Below are 20,070 nucleotides of genomic sequence, written 5' to 3' on the forward strand. Positions count from 1 at the left end.
TCCATTGGTTAAGTTGTCAAGTTTGAAGCAATCTTACTTCCTTTTCAGCATTTAGATGAGATTCTTAATCTCACAATTGCACTATCAGTAGGGCTGGTACAATGGCAAATTTGAGTTTGCACACAAGTAAAACACCTGCTTTAAGATAGGAAGCTTATTCTTGAGAAGATGAAAACAAGGTACTGCTGAGAGTTGGACTCAAGATCTCCTGTTTACGAGCCAGGCGCTTTAACCAACTAAGCCACAGCACCACATGATCCATATGTGAATATTTATTATTCTGCTTTTTCAGAAAACTGCTATGAAAATTTGTAACATCTAATGTGTAATTCCACTGGTTTTAATTTGTAATGCTTGAGCCCATCCTATATTCTCTAAAAAAAGTTATTTCATTTAATTCCTTTTAGAGCATTTCAAAGCAAAATTTTTTTACTTAAATTCCACTGGTTTTAATTTGTAATGATTGAAGCCATCCTATATTCTCTAAAGAAACTTATTTCATCTAATTCCTTTTAGAGCATTTCAAAAGCAGAAAGTTTTTTTCTCTCAATTGCACTTTATTAGGGTTTTGGGAAAGACATGTTTGATGTCAAACAAAAGTGAAAGTTCTCTTTTTCAGCTAACAGCGCCAAACTGACATGAAGAAAGGAAAGCACTGCTGACATTCGAAATCAAGATTTTCTGTTTACTAAACAGGCTCTTTGACCAACTTGGCTAAATCACAAAAAGATGTGATATATTGGAAAGACTGCTTAGAGAGTCAGATGCGGAAAGTGGAGGCATTTCAAAATAAAATCCATTGGTTAAGTTGTCAATCTTGAAGCAGTCTTACTTCCTTTTCAGCATTTAGATGAGATACTTAATCTCACAATTGCACTATCAGTAGGGCTGGAAAAATGGCAAATTTGAGTTTGCACACAGGTAAAACACCTGCTTTAAGATAGGAAGCTTATTCTTGAGAAGATGAAAACAAGGTACTGCTGAGAGTTGAACTCAAGATCTCCTGTTTACAAGCCAGGCGCTTTAACCAACTAAGCCACAGCACCACATGCTCCATATGTGAATATTTATTATTCTGCTTTTTCAGAAAACTGCTATGAAAATTTGTAGCATCTAATGTGTAATTCCACTGGTTTTAATTTGTAATGCTTGAGCCCATCCTATATTCTCTAAAAAAAGTTATTTCATCTAATTCCTTTTAGAGCATTTCAAAAGCAAAATTTTTTAACTTAAATTACACTGGTTTTAATTTGTAATGATTGAAGCCATCCTATATTCTCTAAAGAAACTTATTTCATCTAATTCCTTTTAGAGCATTTCAAAAGCAGAAAGTTTTTTTCTCTCAATTGCACTTTATTAGGGTTTTGGGAAAGACATGTTTGATGTCAAACAAAAGTGAAAGTTCTCTTTTTCAGCTAACAGCGCCAAACTGACATGAAGAAAGGAAAGCACTGCTGACATTCGAAATCAAGATTTTCTGTTTACTAAACAGGCTCTTTGACCAACTTGGCTAAATCACAAAAAGATGTGATATATTGGAAAGACTGCTTAGAGAGTCAGATGCGGAAAGTGGAGGCATTTCAAAATAAAATCCATTGGTTAAATTGTCAAGCTTGAAGCAGTCTTAATTCCTTTTCAGCATTTAGATGAGATTCTTAATCTCACAATTGCACTATCAGTAGGGATGGGACAATGGCAAATTTGAGTTTGCACACAGGTAAAACACCTGCTTTAAGATAGGAAGCTTATTCTTGAGAAGATGAAAACAAGGTACTGCTGAGAGTTGAACTCAAGATCTCCTGTTTACAAGCCAGGCGCTTTAACCAACTAAGCCACAGCACCACATGATCCATATGTGAATATTTATTATTCTGCTTTTTCAGAAAACTGCTATGAAAATTTGTAGCATCTAATGTGTAATTCCACTGGTTTTAATTTGTAATGCTTGAGCCCATCCTATATTCTCTAAAGAAAGTTATTTCATCTAATTCCTTTTAGAGCATTTCAAAAGCAAATTTTTTTTTACTTAAATTCCACTGGTTTTAATTTGTAATGATTGAAGCCATCCTATATTCTCTAAAGAAACTTATTTCATCTAATTCCTTTTAGAGCATTTCAAAAGCAGAAAGTTTTTTTTCTCTCAATTGCACTTTATTAGGGCTTTGGGAAAGACATGTTTGATGTCAAACAAAAGTGAAAGTCCTCTTTTTCAGCTAACAGCCCCAAACTGACATGAAGAAAGGAAAGCACTGCTGACATTCGAAATCAAGATTTTCTATTTACTAAACAGGCTCTTTGACCAACTTGGCTAAATCACAAAAAGATGTGATATATTGGAAAGACTGCTTAGAGAGTCAGATGCAGAAAGTGGAGGCATTTCAAAATAAAGTCCATTGGTCAAGTTGTCAAGTTTGAAGCAATCTTACTTCCTTTTCAGCATTTAGATGAGATTCTTAATCTCACAATTGCACTATCAGTAGGGCTGGAACAATGGCAAATTTGAGTTTGCACACAGGTAAAACACCTGCTTTAAGATAGGAAGCTTATTCTTGAGAAGATGAAAACAAGGTACTGCTGAGAGTTGAACTCAAGATCTCCTGTTTATAAGCCAGGCGCTTTAACCAACTAAGCCACAGAACCACATGATCCGTATGTGAATATTTATTATTCTGCTTTTTCAGAAAACTGCTATGAAAATTTGTAGCATCTAATGTGTAATTCCACTGGTTTTAATTTGTAATGCTTGAGCCCATCCTATATTCTCTAAAGAAAGTTATTTCATCTAATTCCTTTTAGAGCATTTCAAAAGCAAATTTTTTTACTTAAATTCCACTGGTTTTAATTTGTAATGATTGAAGCCATCCTATATTCTCTAAAGAAACTTATTTCATCTAATTCCTTTTAGAGCATTTCAAAAGCAGAAAGTTTTTTTTCTCTCAATTGCACTTTATTAGGGTTTTGGGAAAGACATGTTTGATGTCAAACAAAAGTGAAAGTTCTCTTTTTCAGCTAACAGCGCCAAACTGACATGAAGAAAGGAAAGCACTGCTGACATTCGAAATCAAGATTTTCTGTTTACTAAACAGGCTCTTTGACCAACTTGGCTAAATCACAAAAAGATGTGATATATTGGAAAGACTGCTTAGAGAGTCAGATGCGGAAAGTGGAGGCATTTCAAAATAAAATCCATTGGTTAAATTGTCAAGCTTGAAGCAGTCTTAATTCCTTTTCAGCAATTAGATGAGATTCTTAATCTCACAATTGCACTATCAGTAGGGCTGGGACAATGGCAAATTTGAGTTTGCACACAGGTAAAACACCTGCTTTAAGATAGGAAGCTTATTCTTGAGAAGATGAAAACAAGGTACTGCTGAGAGTTGAAATCAAGATATCCTGTTTACGAGCCAGGCGCTTTAACAAACTAAGCCACAGCACCACATGATCCATATGTGAATATTTATTATTCTGCTTTTTCAGAAAACTGCTATGAAAATTTGTAGCATCTCATGTGTAATTCCACTGGTTTTAATTTGTAATGCTTGAGCCCATCCTATATTCTCTAAAGAAACTTATTTCATCTAATTCCTTTTAGAGCATTTCAAAAGCAGAAAGTTTTTTTCTCTCAATTGCACTTTATTAGGGCTTTGGGAAAGACATGTTTGATGTCAAACAAAAGTGAAAGTCCTCTTTTTCGGCTAATAGCCCCAAACTGACATGAAGAAAGGAAAGCACTGCTGACATTCGAAATCAAGATTTTCTGTTTACTAAACAGGCTCTTTGACCAACTTGGCTAAATCACAAAAAGATGTGATATACTGGAAAGACTGCTTAGAGAGTCAGATGCGGAAAGTGGAGGCATTTCAAAATAAAATCCATTGGTTAAGTTGTCAATCTTGAAGCAGTCTTACTTCCTTTTCAGCATTTAGATGAGATACTTAATCTCACAATCGCACTATCAGTAGGGCTGGAACAATGGCAAATTTGAGTTTGCACACAGGTAAAACACCTGCTTTAAGATAGGAAGCTTATTCTTGAGAAGATGAAAACAAGGTACTGCTGAGAATTGAACTCAAGATCTCCTGTTTACGAGCCAGGCGCTTTACCCAACTAAGCCACAGCACCACATGATCCATATGTGAATATTTATTATTCTGCTTTTTCAGAAAACTGCTATGAAAATTTGTAGCATCTAATGTGTAATTCCACTGGTTTTAATTTGTAATGCTTGAGCCCATCCTATATTCTCTAAAAAAAAGTTATTTCATCTAATTCCTTTTAGAGCATTTCAAAAGCAAAATTTTTTTACTTAAATTCCACTGGTTTTAATTTGTAATGATTGAAGCCATCCTATATTCTCTAAAGAAACTTATTTCATCTAATTCCTTTTAGAGCATTTCAAAAGCAGAAAGTTTTTTTCTCTCAATTGCACTTTATTAGGGTTTTGGGAAAGACATGTTTGATGTCAAACAAAAGTGAAAGTTCTCTTTTTCAGCTAACAGCGCCAAACTGACATGAAGAAAGGAAAGCACTGCTGACATTCGAAATCAAGATTTTCTGTTTACTAAACAGGCTCTTTGACCAACTTGGCTAAATCACAAAAAGATGTGATATATTGGAAAGACTGCTTAGAGAGTCAGATGCGGAAAGTGGAGGCATTTCAAAATAAAATCCATTGGTTAAGTTGTCAATCTTGAAGCAGTCTTACTTCCTTTTCAGCATTTAGATGAGATACTTAATCTCACAATTGCACTATCAGTAGGGCTGGAACAATGGCAAATTTGAGTTTGCACACAGGTAAAGCACCTGCTTTAAGATAGGAAGCTTATTCTTGAGAAGATGAAAACAAGGTACTGCTGAGAGTTGAACTCAAGATCTCCTGTTTACGAGCCAGGCGCTTTAACCAACTAAGCCACATGACCACATGATCCATATGTGAATATTTATTATTCTGCTTTTTCAGAAAACTGCTATGAAAATTTGTAACATCTAATGTGTAATTCCACTGGTTTTAATTTGTAATGCCTGAGCCCATCCTATATTCTCTAAAGAAAGTTATTTCATCTAATTCCTTTTAAAGCATTTCAAAAGCAATTTTTTTTTACTTAAATTCCACTGGTTTTAATTTGTAATGATTGAAGCCATCCTATATTCTCTAAAGAAGCTTATTTCATCTAATTCCTTTTAGAGCATTTCAAAAGCAGAAAATTTTTTTTCTCTCTATTGCACTTTATTAGGGCTTTGGGAAAGACATGTTTGATGTCAAACAAAAGTGAAAGTCCTCTTTTTCATCTAACAGCCCCAAACTGACATGAAGAAAGGAAAGCACTGCTGACATTCGAAATCAAGATTTTCTGTTTACTAAACAGGCTCTTTGACCAACTTGGCTAAATCACAAAAAGATGTGATATATTGGAAAGACTGCTTAGAGAGTCAGATGCAGAAAGTGGAGGAATTTCAAAATAAAATCCATTGGTTAAATTGTCAAGTTTGAAGCAATCTTACTTCCTTTTCAGCATTTAGATGAGATACTTAATCTCACAATTGCACTATGAGTAGGGCTGGAACAATGGCAAATTTGAGTTTGCACACAGGTAAAACACCTGCTTTAAGATAGGAAGCTTATGCTTGAGAAGATGAAAACAAGGTACTGCTAAGAGTTGAACTCAGGATCTCCTGTTTACGAGCAAGGCGCTTTAACCAACTAAGCCACAGCACCACATGTTACATATGTGAATATTTATTATTCTGCTTTTTCAGAAAACTGCTATGAAAATTTGTAACATCTAATGTGTAATTCCACTGGTTTTAATTTGTAATGCTTGAGCCCATCCTATATTCTCTAAAGAAAGTTATTTCATCTAATTCCTTTTAGAGCATTTCAAAAGCAATTTTTTTTTTACTTAAATTCCACTGGTTTTAATTTGTAATGATTGAAGCCATCCTATATTCTCTAAAGAAACTTATTTCATCTAATTCCTTTTAGAGCATTTCAAAAGCAGAAAGTTTTTTTCTTTAAATTGCACTTTATTAGGGCTTTGGGAAAGACATGTTTGATGTCAAACAAAAGTGAAAGTCCTCTTTTTCGGCTAATAGCCCCAAACTGACATGAAGAAAGGAAAGAACTGCTGACATTCGAAATCAAGATTTTCTGTTTACTAAACAGACTCTTTGACCAACTTGGCTAAATCACAAAAAGATGTGATATATTGGAAAGACTGCTTAGAGAGTCAGATGCAGAAAGTGGAGGCATTTCAAAATAAAATCCATTGGTTAAATTGTCAAGCTTGAAGCAGTCTTAATTCCTTTTCAGCATTTAGATGAGATTCTTAATCTCACAATTGCACTATCAGTAGGGCTGGAACAATGGCAAATTTGAATTTGCACACAGGTAAAAGACCTGCTTTAAGATAGGAAGCTTATTCTTGAGAAGATGAAAACAAGGTACTGCTGAGAGTTGAACTCAGGATCTCCTGTTTACAAGACAGCCGCATTAACCAACTAAGCCACAGCACCACATGATCCATATGTGAATATTTATTATTCTGCTTTTTCAGAAAACTGCTATGAAAATTTGTAGCATCTAATGTGTAATTCCACTGGTTTTAATTTGTATTGCTTGAGCCCATCCTATATTCTCTAAAGAAAGTTATTTCATCTAATTCCTTTTAGAGCATTTCAAAAGCAAATTTTTTTTTACTTAAATTCCACTGGTTTTAATTTGTAATGATTGAAGCCATCCTATATTCTCTAAAGAAACTTATTTCATCTAATTCCTTTTAGAGCATTTCAAAAGCAGAAAGTTTTTTTTCTCTCAATTGCACTTTATTAGGGCTTTGGGAAAGACATGTTTGATGTCAAACAAAAGTGAAAGTCCTCTTTTTCAGCTAACAGCCCCAAACTGACATGAAGAAAGGAAAGCACTGCTGACATTCGAAATCAAGATTTTCTGTTTACTAAACAGGCTCTTTGACCAACTTGGCTAAATCACAAAAAGATGTGATATATTGGAAAGACTGCTTAGAGAGTCAGATGCGGAAAGTGGAGGCATTTCAAAATAAAATCCATTGGTTAAATTGTCAAGCTTGAAGCAGTCTTAATTCCTTTTCAGCATTTAGATGAGATTCTTAACCTCACAATTGCACTATCAGTAGGGCTGGGACAATGGCAAATTTGAGTTTGCACACAGGTAAAACACCTGCTTTAAGATAGGAAGCTTATTCTTGAGAAGATGAAAACAAGGTACTGCTGAGAGTTGAACTCAAGATCTCCTGTTTACGAGCCAGGCGCTTTATCCAACTAAGCCACAGCACCACATGATCCATATGTGAATATTTATTATTCTGCTTTTTCAGAAAACTGCTATGAAAATTTGTAGCATCTAATGTGTAATTCCACTGGTTTTAATTTGTAATGCTTGAGCCCATCCTATATTCTCTAAAAAAAGTTATTTCATCTAATTCCTTTTAGAGCATTTCAAAAGCAAAATTTTTTTACTTAAATTCCACTGGTTTTAATTTGTAATGATTGAAGCCATCCTATATTCTCTAAAGAAACTTATTTCATCTAATTCCTTTTAGAGCATTTCAAAAGCAGAAAGTTTTTTTCTCTCAATTGCACTTTATTAGGGTTTTGGGAAAGACATGTTTGATGTCAAACAAAAGTGAAAGTTCTCTTTTTCAGCTAACAGCGCCAAACTGACATGAAGAAAGGAAAGCACTGCTGACATTCGAAATCAAGATTTTCTGTTTACTAAACAGGCTCTTTGACCAACTTGGCTAAATCACAAAAAGATGTGATATATTGGAAAGACTGCTTAGAGAGTCAGATGCGGAAAGTGGAGGCATTTCAAAATAAAATCCATTGGTTAAGTTGTCAATCTTGAAGCAGTCTTACTTCCTTTTCAGCATTTAGATGAGATACTTAATCTCACAATTGCACTATCAGTAGGGCTGGAACAATGGCAAATTTGAGTTTGCACACAGGTAAAACACCTGCTTTAAGATAGGAAGCTTATTCTTGAGAAGATGAAAACAAGGTACTGCTGAGAGTTGAACTCAAGATCTCCTGTTTACGAGCCAGGCGCTTTAACCAACTAAGCCACATGACCACATGATCCATATGTGAATATTTATTATTCTGCTTTTTCAGAAAACTGCTATGAAAATTTGTAACATCTAATGTGTAATTCCACTGGTTTTAATTTGTAATGCTTGAGCCCATCCTATATTCTCTAAAGAAAGTTATTTCATCTAATTCCTTTTAAAGCATTTCAAAAGCAATTTTTTTTTACTTAAATTCCACTGGTTTTAATTTGTAATGATTGAAGCCATCCTATATTCTCTAAAGAAACTTATTTTATCTAATTCCTTTTAGAGCATTTCAAAAGCAGAAAGTTTTTTTTCTCTCTATTGCACTTTATTAGGGCTTTGGGAAAGACATGTTTGATGTCAAACAAAAGTGAAAGTCCTCTTTTTCAGCTAACAGCCCCAAACTGACATGAAGAAAGGAAAGCACTGCTGACATTCGAAATCAAGATTTTCTGTTTACTAAACAGGCTCTTTGACCAACTTGTCTACATCACAAAAAGATGTGATATATTGGAAAGACTGCTTAGAGAGTCAGGTGCAGAAAGTGGAGGCATTTCAAAATAAAATCCATTGGTTAAATTGTCAAGCTTGAAGCAGTCTTAATTCCTTTTCAGCATTTAGATGAGATTCTTAATCTCACAATTGCACTAACAGTAGGGCAGGTACAATGGCAAATTGGAGTTTGCACACAGGTAAAACACGCGCTTTAAGATAGGAAGCTTATTCTTGAGAAGATGAAAAGAAGGTACTGCTGAGAGTTGAACTCAAGATATTCTGTTTACAAGCCAAGCGCTTTAACCAACTAAGCCACAGAACCACATGATCCATATGTCAATATTTACTATTCTGCTTTTTCAGAAAACTGCTATGAAAATTTGTAGCATCTAATGTGTAATTCCACTGGTTTTAATTTGTAATGCTTGAGCCCATCCTATATTCTCTAAAGAAAGTTATTTCATCTAATTCCTTTTAGAGCATTTCAAAAGCAAATTTTTTTTTACTTAAATTCCACTGGTTTTAATTTGTAATGATTGAAGCCATCCTATATTCTCTAAAGAAACTTATTTCATCTAATTCCTTTTAGAGCATTTCAAAAGCAGAAAGTTTTTTTTCTATCAATTGCACTTTATTAGGGCTTTGGGAAAGACATGTTTGATGTCAAACAAAAGTGAAAGTCCTCTTTTTCAGCTAACAGCCCCAAACTGACATGAAGAAAGGAAAGCACTGCTGACATTCGAAATCAAGATTTTCTGTTTACTAAACAGGCTCTTTGACCAACTTGGCTAAATCACAAAAAGATGTGATATATTGGAAAGACTGCTTAGAGAGTCAGATGCGGAAAGTGGAGGCATTTCAAAATAAAATCCATTGGTTAAGTTGTCAATCTTGAAGCAGTCTTACTTCCTTTTCAGCATTTAGATGAGATTCTTAATCTCACAATTGCACTATCAGTAGGGCTGGAACAATGGCAAATTTGAGTTTGCACACAGGTAAAACACCTCCTTTAAGATAGGAAGCTTATTCTTGAGAAGATGAAAACAAGGTACTGCTGAGAGTTGAACTCAAGATCTCCTGATTACGACACAGGCGCTTTAACCAACTAAGCCACAGCACCACATGATCCATATGTCAATATTTACTATTCTGCTTTTTCAGAAAACTGCTATGAAAATTTGTAGCATCTAATGTGTAATTCCACTGGTTTTAATTTGTAATGCTTGAGCCCATCCTATATTCTCTAAAGAAAGTTATTTCATCTAAATCCTTTTAGAGCATTTCAAAAGCAAATTTTTTTTTTCACTCAAATTCCACTGGTTTTAATTTGGAATGCTTGAAGCCATCCTATATTCTCTAAAGAAACTTATTTCATCTAATTCCTTTTAGAGCATTTCAAAAGCAGAAAGTTTTTTTCTCTCAATTGCACTTTATTAGGGCTTTGGGAAAGACATGTTTGATGTCAAACAAAAGTGAAAGTCCTCTTTTTTGGCTAACAGCCCCAACTGACATGAAGAAAGGAAAGCACTGCTGACATTCGAAATCAAGATTTTCTGTTTACTAAACAGGCTCTTTGACCAACTTGGCTAAATCACAAAAAGATGTGATATATTGGAAAGACTGCTTAGAGAGTCAGATGCGGAAAGTGGAGGCATTTCAAAATAAAATCCATTGGTTAAGTTGTCAATCTTGAAGCAGTCTTACTTCCTTTTCAGCATTTAGATGAGATTCTTAATCTCACAATTGCACTATCAGTAGGGCTGGAACAATGGCAAATTTGAGTTTGCACACAGGTAAAACACCTGCTTTAAGATAGGAAGCTTATTCTTGAGAAGATGAAAACAAGGTACTGCTGAGAGTTGAACTCTAGATCTCCTGTTTACGAGCCAGGTGCTTTAACCAACTAAGCCACAGCACCACATGATCCATATGTGAATATTTATTATTCTGCTTTTTCAGAAAACTGCTATGAAAATTTGTAGCATCTAATGTGTAATTCCACTGGTTTTAATTTGTAATGCTTGAGCCCATCCTATATTCTCTAAAGAAAGTTATTTCATCTAATTCCTTTTAGAGCATTTCAAAAGCAAATTTTTTTTTACTTAAATTCCACTGGTTTTAATTTGTAATGATTGAAGCCATCCTATATTCTCTAAAGAAACTTATTTCATCTAATTCCTTTTAGAGCATTTCAAAAGCAGAAAGTTTTTTTCTCTCAATTGCACTTTATTAGGGCTTTGGGAAAGACATGTTTGATGTCAAACAAAAGTGAAAGTCCTCTTTTTCGGCTAACAGCCCCAAACTGACATGAAGAAAGGAAAGCACTGCTGACATTCGAAATCAAGATTTTCTGTTTACTAAACAGGCTCTTTGACCAACTTGGCTAAATCACAAAAAGATGTGATATATTGGAAAGACTGCTTAGAGAGTCAGATGCGGAAAGTGGAGGCATTTCAAAATAAAATCCATTGGTTAAATTGTCAAGCTTGAAGCAGTCTTAATTCCTTTTCAGCATTTAGATGAGATTCTTAATCTCACAATTGCACTATCAGTAGGGCAGGTACAATGGCAAATTTGAGTTTGCACACAGGTAAAACACCCGCTTTAAGATAGGAAGCTTATTCTTGAGAAGATGAAAACAAGGTACTGCTGAGAGTTGAACTCAAGATCTCCTGTTTACGAGCCAAGCGCTTTAACAAACTAAGCCACAGCACCACATGATCCATATGTCAATATTTACTATTCTGCTTTTTCAGAAAACTGCTATGAAAATTTGTAGCATCTAATGTGTAATTCCACTGGTTTTAATTTGTAATGCTTGAGCCCATCCTATATTCTCTAAAGAAAGTTATTTCATCTAAATCCTTTTAGAGCATTTCAAAAGCAAATTTTTTTTTTCACTCAAATTCCACTGGTTTTAATTTGGAATGCTTGAAGCCATCCTATATTCTCTAAAGAAACTTATTTCATCTAATTCCTTTTAGAGCATTTCAAAAGCAGAAAGTTTTTTTCTCTCAATTGCACTTTATTAGGGCTTTGGGAAAGACATGTTTGATGTCAAACAAAAGTGAAAGTCCTCTTTTTCGGCTAACAGCCCCAACTGACATGAAGAAAGGAAAGCACTGCTGACATTCGAAATCAAGATTTTCTGTTTACTAAACAGGCTCTTTGACCAACTTGGCTAAATCACAAAAAGATGTGATATATTGGAAAGACTGCTTAGAGAGTCAGATGCGGAAAGTGGAGGCATTTCAAAATAAAATCCATTGGTTAAGTTGTCAATCTTGAAGCAGTCTTACTTCCTTTTCAGCATTTAGATGAGATACTTAACCTCACAATTGCACTATCAGTAGGGCTGGAACAATGGCAAATTTGAGTTTGCACACAGGTAAAACACCTGCTTTAAGATAGGAAGCTTATTCTTGAGAAGATGAAAACAAGGTACTGCTGAGAGTTGAACTCTAGATCTCCTGTTTACGAGCCAGGTGCTTTAACCAACTAAGCCACAGCACCACATGATCCATATGTGAATATTTATTATTCTGCTTTTTCAGAAAACTGCTATGAAAATTTGTAGCATCTAATGTGTAATTCCACTGGTTTTAATTTGTAATGCTTGAGCCCATCCTATATTCTCTAAAGAAAGTTATTTCATCTAATTCCTTTTAGAGCATTTCAAAAGCAAATTTTTTTTTACTTAAATTCCACTGGTTTTAATTTGTAATGATTGAAGCCATCCTATATTCTCTAAAGAAACTTATTTCATCTAATTCCTTTTAGAGCATTTCAAAAGCAGAAAGTTTTTTTCTCTCAATTGCACTTTATTAGGGCTTTGGGAAAGACATGTTTGATGTCAAACAAAAGTGAAAGTCCTCTTTTTCGGCTAACAGCCCCAAACTGACATGAAGAAAGGAAAGCACTGCTGACATTCGAAATCAAGATTTTCTGTTTACTAAACAGGCTCTTTGACCAACTTGGCTAAATCACAAAAAGATGTGATATATTGGAAAGACTGCTTAGAGAGTCAGATGCGGAAAGTGGAGGCATTTCAAAATAAAATCCATTGGTTAAATTGTCAATCTTGAAGCAGTCTTACTTCCTTTTCAGCATTTAGATGAGATTCTTAATCTCACAATTGCACTATCAGTAGGGCTGGAACAATGGCAAATTTGAGTTTGCACACAGGTAAAACACCTCCTTTAAGATAGGAAGCTTATTCTTGAGAAGATGAAAACAAGGTACTGCTGAGAGTTGAACTCAAGATCTCCTGATTACGACACAGGCGCTTTAACCAACTAAGCCACAGCACCACATGATCCATATGTCAATATTTACTATTCTGCTTTTTCAGAAAACTGCTATGAAAATTTGTAGCATCTAATGTGTAATTCCACTGGTTTTAATTTGTAATGCTTGAGCCCATCCTATATTCTCTAAAGAAAGTTATTTCATCTAAATCCTTTTAGAGCATTTCAAAAGCAAATTTTTTTTTTCACTCAAATTCCACTGGTTTTAATTTGGAATGCTTGAAGCCATCCTATATTCTCTAAAGAAACTTATTTCATCTAATTCCTTTTAGAGCATTTCAAAAGCAGAAAGTTTTTTTCTCTCAATTGCACTTTATTAGGGCTTTGGGAAAGACATGTTTGATGTCAAACAAAAGTGAAAGTCCTCTTTTTTGGCTAACAGCCCCAACTGACATGAAGAAAGGAAAGCACTGCTGACATTCGAAATCAAGATTTTCTGTTTACTAAACAGGCTCTTTGACCAACTTGGCTAAATCACAAAAAGATGTGATATATTGGAAAGACTGCTTAGAGAGTCAGATGCGGAAAGTGGAGGCATTTCAAAATAAAATCCATTGGTTAAGTTGTCAATCTTGAAGCAGTCTTACTTCCTTTTCAGCATTTAGATGAGATTCTTAATCTCACAATTGCACTATCAGTAGGGCTGGAACAATGGCAAATTTGAGTTTGCACACAGGTAAAACACCTGCTTTAAGATAGGAAGCTTATTCTTGAGAAGATGAAAACAAGGTACTGCTGAGAGTTGAACTCTAGATCTCCTGTTTACGAGCCAGGTGCTTTAACCAACTAAGCCACAGCACCACATGATCCATATGTGAATATTTATTATTCTGCTTTTTCAGAAAACTGCTATGAAAATTTGTAGCATCTAATGTGTAATTCCACTGGTTTTAATTTGTAATGCTTGAGCCCATCCTATATTCTCTAAAGAAAGTTATTTCATCTAATTCCTTTTAGAGCATTTCAAAAGCAAATTTTTTTTTACTTAAATTCCACTGGTTTTAATTTGTAATGATTGAAGCCATCCTATATTCTCTAAAGAAACTTATTTCATCTAATTCCTTTTAGAGCATTTCAAAAGCAGAAAGTTTTTTTCTCTCAATTGCACTTTATTAGGGCTTTGGGAAAGACATGTTTGATGTCAAACAAAAGTGAAAGTCCTCTTTTTCGGCTAACAGCCCCAAACTGACATGAAGAAAGGAAAGCACTGCTGACATTCGAAATCAAGATTTTCTGTTTACTAAACAGGCTCTTTGACCAACTTGGCTAAATCACAAAAAGATGTGATATATTGGAAAGACTGCTTAGAGAGTCAGATGCGGAAAGTGGAGGCATTTCAAAATAAAATCCATTGGTTAAATTGTCAAGCTTGAAGCAGTCTTAATTCCTTTTCAGCATTTAGATGAGATTCTTAATCTCACAATTGCACTATCAGTAGGGCAGGTACAATGGCAAATTTGAGTTTGCACACAGGTAAAACACCCGCTTTAAGATAGGAAGCTTATTCTTGAGAAGATGAAAACAAGGTACTGCTGAGAGTTGAACTCAAGATCTCCTGTTTACGAGCCAAGCGCTTTAACAAACTAAGCCACAGCACCACATGATCCATATGTCAATATTTACTATTCTGCTTTTTCAGAAAACTGCTATGAAAATTTGTAGCATCTAATGTGTAATTCCACTGGTTTTAATTTGTAATGCTTGAGCCCATCCTATATTCTCTAAAGAAAGTTATTTCATCTAAATCCTTTTAGAGCATTTCAAAAGCAAATTTTTTTTTTCACTCAAATTCCACTGGTTTTAATTTGGAATGCTTGAAGCCATCCTATATTCTCTAAAGAAACTTATTTCATCTAATTCCTTTTAGAGCATTTCAAAAGCAGAAAGTTTTTTTCTCTCAATTGCACTTTATTAGGGCTTTGGGAAAGACATGTTTGATGTCAAACAAAAGTGAAAGTCCTCTTTTTCGGCTAACAGCCCCAACTGACATGAAGAAAGGAAAGCACTGCTGACATTCGAAATCAAGATTTTCTGTTTACTAAACAGGCTCTTTGACCAACTTGGCTAAATCACAAAAAGATGTGATATATTGGAAAGACTGCTTAGAGAGTCAGATGCGGAAAGTGGAGGCATTTCAAAATAAAATCCATTGGTTAAGTTGTCAATCTTGAAGCAGTCTTACTTCCTTTTCAGCATTTAGATGAGATACTTAACCTCACAATTGCACTATCAGTAGGGCTGGAACAATGGCAAATTTGAGTTTGCACACAGGTAAAACACCTGCTTTAAGATAGGAAGCTTATTCTTGAGAAGATGAAAACAAGGTACTGCTGAGAGTTGAACTCTAGATCTCCTGTTTACGAGCCAGGTGCTTTAACCAACTAAGCCACAGCACCACATGATCCATATGTGAATATTTATTATTCTGCTTTTTCAGAAAACTGCTATGAAAATTTGTAGCATCTAATGTGTAATTCCACTGGTTTTAATTTGTAATGCTTGAGCCCATCCTATATTCTCTAAAGAAAGTTATTTCATCTAATTCCTTTTAGAGCATTTCAAAAGCAAATTTTTTTTTACTTAAATTCCACTGGTTTTAATTTGTAATGATTGAAGCCATCCTATATTCTCTAAAGAAACTTATTTCATCTAATTCCTTTTAGAGCATTTCAAAAGCAGAAAGTTTTTTTCTCTCAATTGCACTTTATTAGGGCTTTGGGAAAGACATGTTTGATGTCAAACAAAAGTGAAAGTCCTCTTTTTCGGCTAACAGCCCCAAACTGACATGAAGAAAGGAAAGCACTGCTGACATTCGAAATCAAGATTTTCTGTTTACTAAACAGGCTCTTTGACCAACTTGGCTAAATCACAAAAAGATGTGATATATTGGAAAGACTGCTTAGAGAGTCAGATGCGGAAAGTGGAGGCATTTCAAAATAAAATCCATTGGTTAAATTGTCAAGCTTGAAGCAGTCTTAATTCCTTTTCAGCATTTAGATGAGATTCTTAATCTCACAATTGCACTATCAGTAGGGCAGGTACAATGGCAAATTTGAGTTTGCACACAGGTAAAACACCTGCTTTAAGATAGGAAGCTTATTCTTGAGAAGATGAAAACAAGGTACTGCTGAGAGTTGAACTCTAGATCTCCTGTTTACGAGCCAGGTGCTTTAACCAACTAAGCCACAGCACCACATGATCCATATGTGAATATTTATTATTCTGCTTTTTCAGAAAACTGCTATGAAAATTTGTAGCATCTAATGTGTAATTCCACTGGTTTTAATTTGTAATGCTTGAGCCCATCCTATATTCTCTAAAGAAAGTTATTTCATCTAATTCCTTTTAGAGCATTTCAAAAGCAAATTTTTTTTTACTTAAATTCCACTGGTTTTAATTTGTAATGATTGAAGCCATCCTATATTCTCTAAAGAAACTTATTTCATCTAATTCCTTTTAGAGCATTTCAAAAGCAGAAAGTTTTTTTCTCTCAATTGCACTTTATTAGGGCTTTGGGAAAGACATGTTTGATGTCAAACAAAAGTGAAAGTCCTCTTTTTCGGCTAACAGCCCCAAACTGACATGAAGAAAGGAAAGCACTGCTGACATTCGAAATCAAGATTTTCTGTTTACTAAACAGGCTCTTTGACCAACTTGGCTAAATCACAAAAAGATGTGATATATTGGAAAGACTGCTTAGAGAGTCAGATGCGGAAAGTGGAGGCATTTCAAAATAAAATCCATTGGTTAAATTGTCAAGCTTGAAGCAGTCTTAATTCCTTTTCAGCATTTAGATGAGATTCTTAATCTCACAATTGCACTATCAGTAGGGCAGGTACAATGGCAAATTTGAGTTTGCACACAGGTAAAACACCCGCTTTAAGATAGGAAGCTTATTCTTGAGAAGATGAAAACAAGGTACTGCTGAGAGTTGAACTCAAGATCTCCTGTTTACGAGCCAAGCGCTTTAACCAACTAAGCCACAGCACAACATGATCCATATGTCAATATTTACTATTCTGCTTTTTCAGAAAACTGCTATGAAAATTTGTAGCATCTAATGTGTAATTCCACTGGTTTTAATTTGTAATGCTTGAGCCCATCCTATATTCTCTAACGAAAGTTATTTCATCTAATTCCTTTTAGAGCATTTCAAAAGCAAATTTTTTTTTACTTAAATTCCACTGGTTTTAATTTGTAATGATTGAAGCCATCCTATATTCTCTAAAGAAACTTATTTCATCTAATTCCTTTTAGAGCATTTCAAAAGCAGAAAGTTTTTTTTCTCTCAATTGCACTTTATTAGGGCTTTGGGAAAGACATGTTTGATGTCAAACAAAAGTGAAAGTCCTCTTTTTCGGCTAACAGCCCCAAACTGACATGAAGAAAGGAAAGCACTGCTGACATTCGAAATCAAGATTTTCTGTTTACTAAACAGGCTCTTTGACCAACTTGGCTAAATCACAAAAAGATGTGATATATTGGAAAGACTGCTTAGAGAGTCAGATGCGGAAAGTGGAGGCATTTCAAAATAAAATCCATTGGTTAAATTGTCAAGCTTGAAGCAGTCTTAATTCCTTTTCAGCATTTAGATGAGATTCTTAATCTCACAATTGCACTATCAGTAGGGCAGGTACAATGGCAAATTTGAGTTTGCACACAGGTAAAACACCCGCTTTAAGATAGGAAGCTTATTCTTGAGAAGATGAAAACAAGGTACTGCTGAGAGCTGAACTCAAGATCTCCTGTTTACGAGCCAAGCGCTTTAACCAACTAAGCCACAGCACAACATGATCCATATGTCAATATTTACTATTCTGCTTTTTCAGAAAACTGCTATGAAAATTTGTAGCATCTAATGTGTAATTCCACTGGTTTTAATTTGTAATGCTTGAGCCCATCCTATATTCTCTAACGAAAGTTATTTCATCTAATTCCTTTTAGAGCATTTCAAAAGCAAATTTTTTTTTACTTAAATTCCACTGGTTTTAATTTGTAATGATTGAAGCCATCCTATATTCTCTAAAGAAACTTATTTCATCTAATTCCTTTTAGAGCATTTCAAAAGCAGAAAGTTTTTTTTCTCTCAATTGCACTTTATTAGGGCTTTGGGAAAGACATGTTTGATGTCAAACAAAAGTGAAAGTCCTCTTTTTCAGCTAACAGCCCCAAACTGACATGAAGAAAGGAAAGCACTGCTGACATTCGAAATCAAGATTTTCTGTTTACTAAACAGGCTCTTTGACCAACTTGGCTAAATCACAAAAAGATGTGATATATTGGAAAGACTGCTTAGAGAGTAAGGTGCGGAAAGTGGAGGCATTTCAAAATAAAATCCATTGGTTAAATTGTCAAGCTTGAAGCAGTCTTAAATCCTTTTCAGCATTTAGATGAGATTCTTAATCTCACAATTGCACTATCAGTAGGGCAGGTACAATGGCAAATTTGAGTTTGCACACAGGTAAAACACCCGCTTTAAGATAGGAAGCTTATTCTTGAGAAGATGAAAACAAGGTACTGCTGAGAGTTGAACTCAAGATCTCCTGTTTACGAGCCAAGCGCTTTAACCAACTAAGCCACAGCACCACATGATCCATATGTCAATATTTACTATTCTGCTTTTTCAGAAAACTGCTATGAAAATTTGTAGCATCTAATGTGTAATTCCACTGGTTTTCATTTGTAATGCTTGAGCCCATCCTATATTCTCTAAAGAAAGTTATTTCATCTAATTCCTTTTAGAGCATTTCAAAAGCAAATTTTTTTTTACTTAAATTCCACTGGTTTTAATTTGTAATGATTGAAGCCATCCTATATTCTCTAAAGAAACTTATTTCATCTAATTCCTTTTAGAGCATTTCAAAAGCAGAAAGTTTTTTTTCTCTCAATTGCACTTTATTAGGGCTTTGGGAAAGACATGTTTGATGTCAAACAAAAGTGAAAGTCCTCTTTTTCAGCTAACAGCCCCAAACTGACATGAAGAAAGGAAAGCACTGCTGACATTCGAAATCAAGATTTTCTGTTTACTAAACAGGCTCTTTGACCAACTTGGCTAAATCACAAAAAGATGTGATATATTGGAAAGACTGCTTAGAGAGTCAGATGCGGAAAGTGGAGGCATTTCAAAATAAAATCCATTGGTTAGGTTGTCAATCTTGAAGCAGTCTTACTTCCTTTTCAGCATTTAGATGAGATTCTTAATCTCACAATTGCACTATCAGTAGGGCAGGTACAATGGCAAATTTGAGTTTGCACACAGGTAAAACACCCGCTTTAAGATAGGAAGCTTATTCTTGAGAAGATGAAAACAAGGTACTGCTGAGAGTTGAACTCAAGATCTCCTGTTTACGAGCCAAGCGCTTTAACCAACTAAGCCACAGCACCACATGATCCATATGTCAATATTTACTATTCTGCTTTTTCAGAAAACTGCTATGAAAATTTGTAGCATCTAATGTGTAATTCCACTGGTTTTAATTTGTAATGCTTGAGCCCATCCTATATTCTCTAAAGAAAGTTATTTCATCTAATTCCTTTTAGAGCATTTCAAAAGCAAATTTTTTTTTACTTAAATTCCACTGGTTTTAATTTGTAATGATTGAAGCCATCCTATATTCTCTAAAGAAACTTATTTCATCTAATTCCTTTTAGAGCATTTCAAAAGCAGAAAGTTTTTTTTCTCTCAATTGCACTTTATTAGGGCTTTGGGAAAGACATGTTTGATGTCAAACAAAAGTGAAAGTCCTCTTTTTCGGCTAACAGCCCCAAACTGACATGAAGAAAGGAAAGCACTGCTGACATTCGAAATCAAGATTTTCTGTTTACTAAACAAGCTCTTTGACCAACTTGGCTAAATCACAAAAAGATGTGATATATTGGAAAGACTGCTTAGAGAGTCAGATGCGGAAAGTGGAGGCATTTCAAAATAAAATCCATTGGTTAAGTTTGAAGCAATATTACTTCCTTTTCAGCATTTAGATGAGATACTTAATCTCACAATTGCACTATCAGTAGGGCTGGAACAATGGCAAATTTGAGTTTGCACACAGGTAAAACACCTGCTTTAAGATAGGAAGCTTATTCTTGAGAAGATGAAAACAAGGTACTGCTGAGAGTTGAACTCAGGATCTCCTGTTTACGAGACAGGAGTTTTAACCAACTAAGCCACAGCACCACATGCT

At 34.7% G+C, this 20,070-nt stretch overlaps 4 non-coding genes across 4 annotated transcripts; all 4 read right to left on the reverse strand.

Moving 5' to 3' along the window:
* Nucleotides 1–4,048: 4,048 nt before the first annotated feature.
* TRNAT-CGU (transfer RNA threonine (anticodon CGU)) lies at nt 4,049–4,122 on the reverse strand. Its single transcript has one exon. It is a non-coding gene; the product is annotated as a tRNA-Thr (tRNA).
* A 5,506-nt stretch (nt 4,123–9,628) lies between these two features.
* On the reverse strand, nt 9,629–9,702 carry TRNAT-CGU (transfer RNA threonine (anticodon CGU)). Its single transcript has one exon. It is a non-coding gene; the product is annotated as a tRNA-Thr (tRNA).
* A 3,116-nt stretch (nt 9,703–12,818) lies between these two features.
* On the reverse strand, nt 12,819–12,892 carry TRNAT-CGU (transfer RNA threonine (anticodon CGU)). The gene has a single exon. It is a non-coding gene; the product is annotated as a tRNA-Thr (tRNA).
* Nucleotides 12,893–19,989: 7,097 nt separating this feature from the next.
* TRNAT-CGU (transfer RNA threonine (anticodon CGU)) lies at nt 19,990–20,063 on the reverse strand. Its single transcript has one exon. It is a non-coding gene; the product is annotated as a tRNA-Thr (tRNA).
* Nucleotides 20,064–20,070: the final 7 nt, after the last annotated feature.

Source organism: Dendrobates tinctorius, unplaced genomic scaffold (genome assembly GCF_039654945.1).
Source record: "Dendrobates tinctorius isolate UK_male_01 unplaced genomic scaffold, ASM3965494v1 ptg000254l, whole genome shotgun sequence".
Classification (NCBI taxonomy): Eukaryota; Metazoa; Chordata; class Amphibia; order Anura; family Dendrobatidae; genus Dendrobates; species Dendrobates tinctorius.